Source organism: Capsicum annuum, chromosome 9 (assembly GCF_002878395.1).
Source record: "Capsicum annuum cultivar UCD-10X-F1 chromosome 9, UCD10Xv1.1, whole genome shotgun sequence".
Classification (NCBI taxonomy): domain Eukaryota; kingdom Viridiplantae; phylum Streptophyta; class Magnoliopsida; order Solanales; family Solanaceae; genus Capsicum; species Capsicum annuum.
This window is the reverse complement of record NC_061119.1, coordinates 198,448,803-198,455,679: the sequence shown is the minus strand read 5'-3', so window position 1 is coordinate 198,455,679 and position 6,877 is coordinate 198,448,803. Positions and strand designations below refer to the sequence as shown.

The 6,877-nt window shown below is 35.9% G+C and overlaps 1 pseudogene; it reads left to right on the top strand.

The window, feature by feature from the left end:
* Positions 1-2,976: 2,976 nt before the first annotated feature.
* Positions 2,977-3,582, top strand: LOC107841221 (annotated as a pseudogene).
* The last annotated feature ends 3,295 nt before the right edge of the window (positions 3,583-6,877 follow it).

Here is a 6,877-nt window from a genome sequence, read left to right as displayed (position 1 = left end):
AAAACGGAAAAGGATAACTCATTTGGTCTTCCTCCTATTTTAAATTATCCCAAACATATTATATTTATGTTATAACAATGAATCAACTGTTGGGATAAATTTCTACATGAGGAAGACCTGTATGATAATTTCAACAGATGAACCATCTATTGCAGCATATGACTCATCTATTACAGTAGATAGGTCATCTATTGGTACAAATAAAAAAGGTGCGAAGAGCTTTTTGATTTGCTAAAACAAATGAGACATATGTTGCAACGGATACTTTATCTGGTGCAATAAGTTAGTCAACTATTTTAACAGATATATATATATATATATATGTTTGATAATTCTCAGCAGATGTGTCATCTATTGAAACAGATATGTGTCAGTTTGTTAGTTGGAACAGACATATATATTCACCTTCTTTAGCTCATGTTGCTTCTAGAATCTGAATAGGAATCTAGATTTCCTTGTTCTATGTGGTTCGGTAATGTGTACAGCTCATCATAAGTTAGCTCCAACGCTTGACCACCTGTGGTTGAATCTAGAAAAATCTTTGTATTGTGATCAAAAGCTTTTACAAAAGTGTGAGCAAGTACCTCATTCGACTGTTGATGATATGGAAAATCCCAAAGAAGATCCTTAAAGTGTTCTCAAGCATGATAGAGTTTTTCATCAGGCTTCTGTTCAAAGCTCACTATGTCACTGTGAAGTCTCGCAGTCTTGCCTGATGGAAAAAATCTGATGAGGAACTTTTTGGATAATTCATCCCATGAAGTAATTGAATTTGTCGACTCCGCATTCAACTACCTTTTCGCTTCCCCCAAAAGTGAATGGGGAAACAGTGTCAGCCTCACATAATCTGAAGTCACCCCAGTCGGAGTGAATGTATCAGTAAGCTCAATAAAAGTCTACAAGTGGACTTGTGGATCCTCCTGTGAAAGCCCTGCAAATAGTCCACTCCTAATAAGAAGTTGTACCATATTATGCTTCAACTCAAAATTTCCCTCAGCTACCGGTCTTTAAATTGGGGAAGTTACGTTCGTGGGAAATGGGACTGCCACTTCCCTAACCTTCCTACCAGCTGCTTGTTGTTCATCCATAGTAACAATATTCTCTTGGCCTTCTTGGATTTGAGGAATTCTAGGGAGAAGGATTGCTTCTTTCCTGCATTGATGGTAAAGTTTCTTGGTTTCCTGGCTTGGTTATACCAACTCCCGATCCCTTGCTAGCTTATCAACTTAAAAACCTATTTCCTGCAAGGACAAAACCAAGACCAAGCGTAAAAACACCAAGTAAATCTAATAGTAAAACTAAAATAAACAACTGCAAAAATACAAGTCCTCGGCAATGGCACCAAAAACTTGACAATGCACACGCAAGTGTACATGTCTACCAAGTAATATAGTGGCCTTCAAGAAAGCCGAGTTATCGATCCCACAGAGACTAGATTTGGAAACTATTTTATTTGAGTTCACACTGAAGATTCAATTGATGCAAGAGTAACCAAATAAAGAGTTTGTAAATTGTAAATTAAAACTAAACAATGTGGAAAGTAAAGATCTTGAGACAATCAATAAGAGAAAAAACCAGGGTTGAAGCACTTTGAACAATCATATTATGCTTTTTTATTTCATTCTTTAACTTGCTTATCTTGGTTATTGATTCGTAGGATTAATTGCACAATTAAGGTTTCCCAACCTCTAATCTATTACCTAAGTTGAACCTTACACCTATATCGTTGAGCGGGGATGTAATAATTCACTTAAGTTCTTAACAAATATTATCCTACATATGAATTAATTAAGGTATATAATTACATCTATGTCCTAGATTCTAATTCAAGTTTCTTATTTTATAAAGAATCAAGAACCATACTCTGCTTATTCTCATGTTCTATCACCCTATTCCCTCTCTCGAGCTCACAAGGTTAACAATGGATGTATTATAAGGGCTGCGAATCCTTAAAATAGTTATAATAATAATAAACAAAAACCCAATATTGATAATAAAAGTAAACAAACTTAATCAATAGCAATAATAATCATGTTCTTATCTTCAACCCCAGAAAGAGGGCATGTAGCCACGCATAGTCATAATCGTAATCAAAAGGTTTTAATTAACGACTAAAAATATGTATGAACTAAATAAAATTAATAAAAATCTAATAATGAAGTTGTAGAAGCCCCTTGATCTCCAAAATATGTCAAAAGATATGTAAAAACGTGATACAACATGTATATATAGTATAAGGGTAAGCCAAGTCCGTGTAGGAGTCAAATTAGCTTGAACCTCCCAGGTGTGGAGTAGAGCGTGTGTTTCACCATCCATATATATGGAATTTTGAATACGACACACCCTATATTTCACAAGAGTAGAGCATGCGATGCATGCTAAACGCATGCACTCTTTGGAAATTGTCCTCCGAATTTTGGTTAAGTGTTGGTACTTCCTCCTTCCATCCCTTGTCTTGTAGTGTCTTTCCCATGAATTCAAAGCCTATTTAACAAAAAATATCATCATGTTCAGATCCAAAATCATTCTACATCATCACACCAAACGAATTAGAAGCACAAACAACACTAAACCCATTACGATGAATAAAAAATAAGAGCTTAGACTAGGTTAATTTCGTGATCTTTTCCTTCAAGTTTCCACTCTTTCTTTGACTCATATGAACTTTGTAAACTACTAAAAACTTGTTCCACATATCATAACACATTTTAAACCATAAGTAACACTTATAACTCAATAGAATCCAACAAGATAGACAAGAAAAGCAACTAGCTCAAGCTAGGAAGACTAGTTTTCTCTATAGAACTCTAGTTGACTCTTTTAAGTACAAACTCACTTAGAATTCACTTATAACCTTATAAACATATGTTTTAACACATTTATCTTATTATTAACCATTATAACTTAGATTTATCCTCAAAACAAAGCTAAAACAGCTAGAATAGGGACGCTAGAATGCATTAATACACCCAACATCAAGTGCATCATGATCATCCAATGGCTTGCCTATCCTAACCTTGGGATGGCACTTACTTTGGAAGACTCGTAGTTACTTCTGGATCAAATTCCATCAATTATCCTCAAATGGTGGGTGTCACCTCTACAAAAGTTGCACTTTATCTTGAATGCATAGAGAGTTTGCCCATTTATGTGAATCCAAAACAATATAGCAGTATCCTTACAAAATGATAGGTCCATGCCAAGCATCAGGATCAAAATAAGATTGTCAAAAATAGAAAGCCATATCTTCACGAGTCTTGACATCGTCATGCAATAAAGAGAGCCAGGGGTTCTGGATGGTGCATATTGAACACAAAAAATATTCAGCAATCCAATCCTTCATCTCCAAAGCATGATAGAAATATCTTTAATTGTTAGGCAGGTGGCAACATATCTAGTTACATGGTTCAACACTCGGAGAGTGGTAGTTGGGGGACTTCCACCCAATCTGGTTCTAATGTGACAAGCATCTTTAATGGTAATGACATATTCCATCAGCCAGAGTTCAGAGTCTCTGACTTCCATTTTCACATGGGTGCTACCATACTGGAAGTGAAAGACTTTATGCATGTTAGAACCTAACAAAACGCTTGTGTTATCCATGGTGATGGTGCCAATACAAGCTGCGTTGAAAATACATTCTTATTGGTGAACACAAATGGATAATCGATAGTTCATCCTTGGTGATGTTACTCTCCCTTTTCCAAATTGAAATCTTTAACAAGACATTTTCCTAAACTTTGGTCGTGGTATGGTATATGGTTCATGGTTAATAATAAAAAAAAGCACATGTTGGTTCTACACATCATTAAGAATGGCAAGGAAAGGAGAAAAAATTATTGTTCTTAATTAGAAAATAGTGGAGATTAAGGTCATTTTCTCATTTTGGTGGTCAAGCGTGTATGGATCATCTTGCACTTTTATGTCTGTACTGGTTACTGTTGTTTCCATTTGTGGTTTTTTTTTCTTTTGTGATTTCTACTGTTTGAATTCTTAATAATTTTCACTGGGGCTTTATGCAACTTTATATCAAATCTATTTTTCTGGCTTGGCTAGGTGGGATAGCTGAGCCATTCCCTTTTCTTTCGGATAGCAGATGGGGCAAAACCACTGAAGAAAAAAATCTATTTAATTAGCAAAAAGGAGAGAGATGGATTTAAACCCTCGATAGTTCTTTGTTCAAAACTATCCCAGTTTTCAAGTTGTTAAATATCTCAAAACTGGAAATGTTACCCAACCTGTGAACAATGCTATAGTGAAAAGTCTTTATGTGAATTTCCTATTCCGGTTAGTGGACCTCTTCTCAAGGCCGTTGGATTGGGGATTATTTTGTCCTTTGTTTTAGTAGCGGATGTTGTCCTAACTGAAATGGGATGGAGTGAATTGTCATGAATTGTTGTAGGTTATTGTATGAGGTTAGGATTAAGGGTCATGTGTCTTTTTACATAGCTATAAAAGGCAAGGCCCCTTCCCGATTCTATAGGGTGGGGGGGAAGGTAGACAGATGTGGGATAGAGGAATATTCTAAATTGCTAAATATCTTTGGTCAATATATGCTCAAGCTTATAGTCGTTCATATACTATGTGTCTTATTTATCCAATCGATGAGCATGCGCATGTTTGAGCATCCTCCTTGATTGAACATCTAGAGTCAACAATAAGGAGGCAGACATTCTTTATAAGAAATGGAGAAAATAAAGGGGTTGGTCAAAGAAAGAAAAATCATATGTTCCCTCTCAGAGCCGCCCTACTCCAATTCATGGGTAGTAGAGGTGTGATTTTTTTAGAGACAAATCTTAAAGATCATCCACCACATGCAAAAAAGAACAAAAATGGTAATAAAGATTTCTATTATGTATATATAAAAACATATGTGCAATGCAAATTCGATCCAACCAAGCTCCCAATCAGGATGAACTTGCCTATGGTGTGCAAACCTCTTGAATGAAGGGTTATTGACCATGGTCAAGTAATAGACCTATCCACTCTGGAAGGGGGTTACTTAAGTGGGCATTCTTGTGGTGCCAGCTATAGACTTCTTACGGGTGACATACATCATTTTCCAATTCAAATAAAAGATAGTGATAGTCTATGCAGAGTAATAAACATGTTTCAAAACCATGCATTTTAAATCAACAGCGATGTCTTGAAAGATATTGAAGATAGAGAGCAAGATTTTATTGATAACGTCTATCTCCTACTAGGTTATCTTACTAATATAAATATATCCAATCTATATAAAGAGATTAAAGAGAGTCATCTCGTTCATACAGATACTTTCCAAAAAATAAGGGGATTAGCAAATTGACAACTCATTTAACAAAGAAGTTACAACATGCCCATTATGAGCTGAGTATGCTCAATCTTGCAAATGCCTACAAGGGTTAAAAAATCTATTTGCCTGCCTTTTATTGACTTCAGGGGGAGAGTCTACCGTTGTGGGCTCCTGGATTTCCACGAACGGGATCTATCAAGAAGTCTTACTAACTTTGTATCATTTGGAAATCATGAAAAGGTGGCTGATGATCGGGAGGTTATGGAGGCCTTTTTATACCACTATACGTCTTAACCCAGCTTGGAGGAAGGACTAACATATTTTGGTGTTCTTATGGAAGAGGCCGATAAGATGAATCTGGATCTGAATTATGATATTTAGTTTGGTCAAGATGCATGGCACCCCTTTCAATACCTTGCCTTGAAAATAGCAATGAGTAATCAAAAAATAGAATGGCTCCCAGTTACCAAAGATACATCCGCGAGCGCTTTCCATATTATGAGATACTTTTTGTTGGGTGAAGATATGGCAAAGAGCACGAATCTCTTTCCTTACCAAGATAAGAAAATCCAAGATATTTATACAAATATCCTTTCCGAACTCAAAAATGACATTGTAAGAGAACTTGGTAATAATAGTAGTCTATCACTACGAGTAGTTAGGAAGATGGATCGAAAGTGCGTAAAAAGTATTTTCATACCCATTATTTATGGAAAAACACTCATGAGCACAAGCTCCGATATACATAAAGACTTTTCACATTACATCAATTTTAAGGATAGTCACTTACTAGCCTTACTCTACTTTAAGTTCTAGAAGGAGAAATACAAAAGCATGGATAACTTAACCATAACCAGCTTGATCAGGAATATTGGGTGGTTCGCCGCCGCTAAGGGTTTACCTATTTATTATGTTGTGCCCTACTTTTGTACATCACAATATTATATGAAGAGTGTGTCATCAAAATCACAGTTATGATTACAATCATAAAAAGAGACAAATAAGTCTCAGAGTTCCTACTGATAATAGTGATTGAAGAAAGACAGAGGCCTCAACCTTCGTCAACTTCATCCATCAGAAGGATGCCTATATTATGATGCTTGGAGTAGAGAAAATTCTTCGAGTGGGAGGACCAATATATACAGTACACGACAACTTTCTAACTACACCTCACTATAGTCGTGAACTCCCTTCTCTTTATGGCAAAGCCCTTTTAGAATTGGGGTCGCCACTAGTGATTATAAATGATATGATGCACGCTAATTTGATTAGGGGTGACGAAGGCTCCTCACCTACCGACCTGAGACATTTTGGCTTTTTGAAGTGTGTAATACCTATTAGTGAGTTGAAGAATTACTTGGAAAATAATATACAAGACAGTATTAGCTAAAAAAATAGAGGCAACATGGAGAAAAGTGATGGAGGCCATACTAGTCTCATACGAGAGCTATGCTAGTAGTATATCCACCATATCAAAGGATTATAATGGTCATTATGTCCAGTGGAAGGAATTCAGGCATAAGATCTTGGAATTTCTTGAAGGATATAAAAAATATAAGCTATACTATGAATACCCAAAAATAGAAGGCATTTACTAGTAAC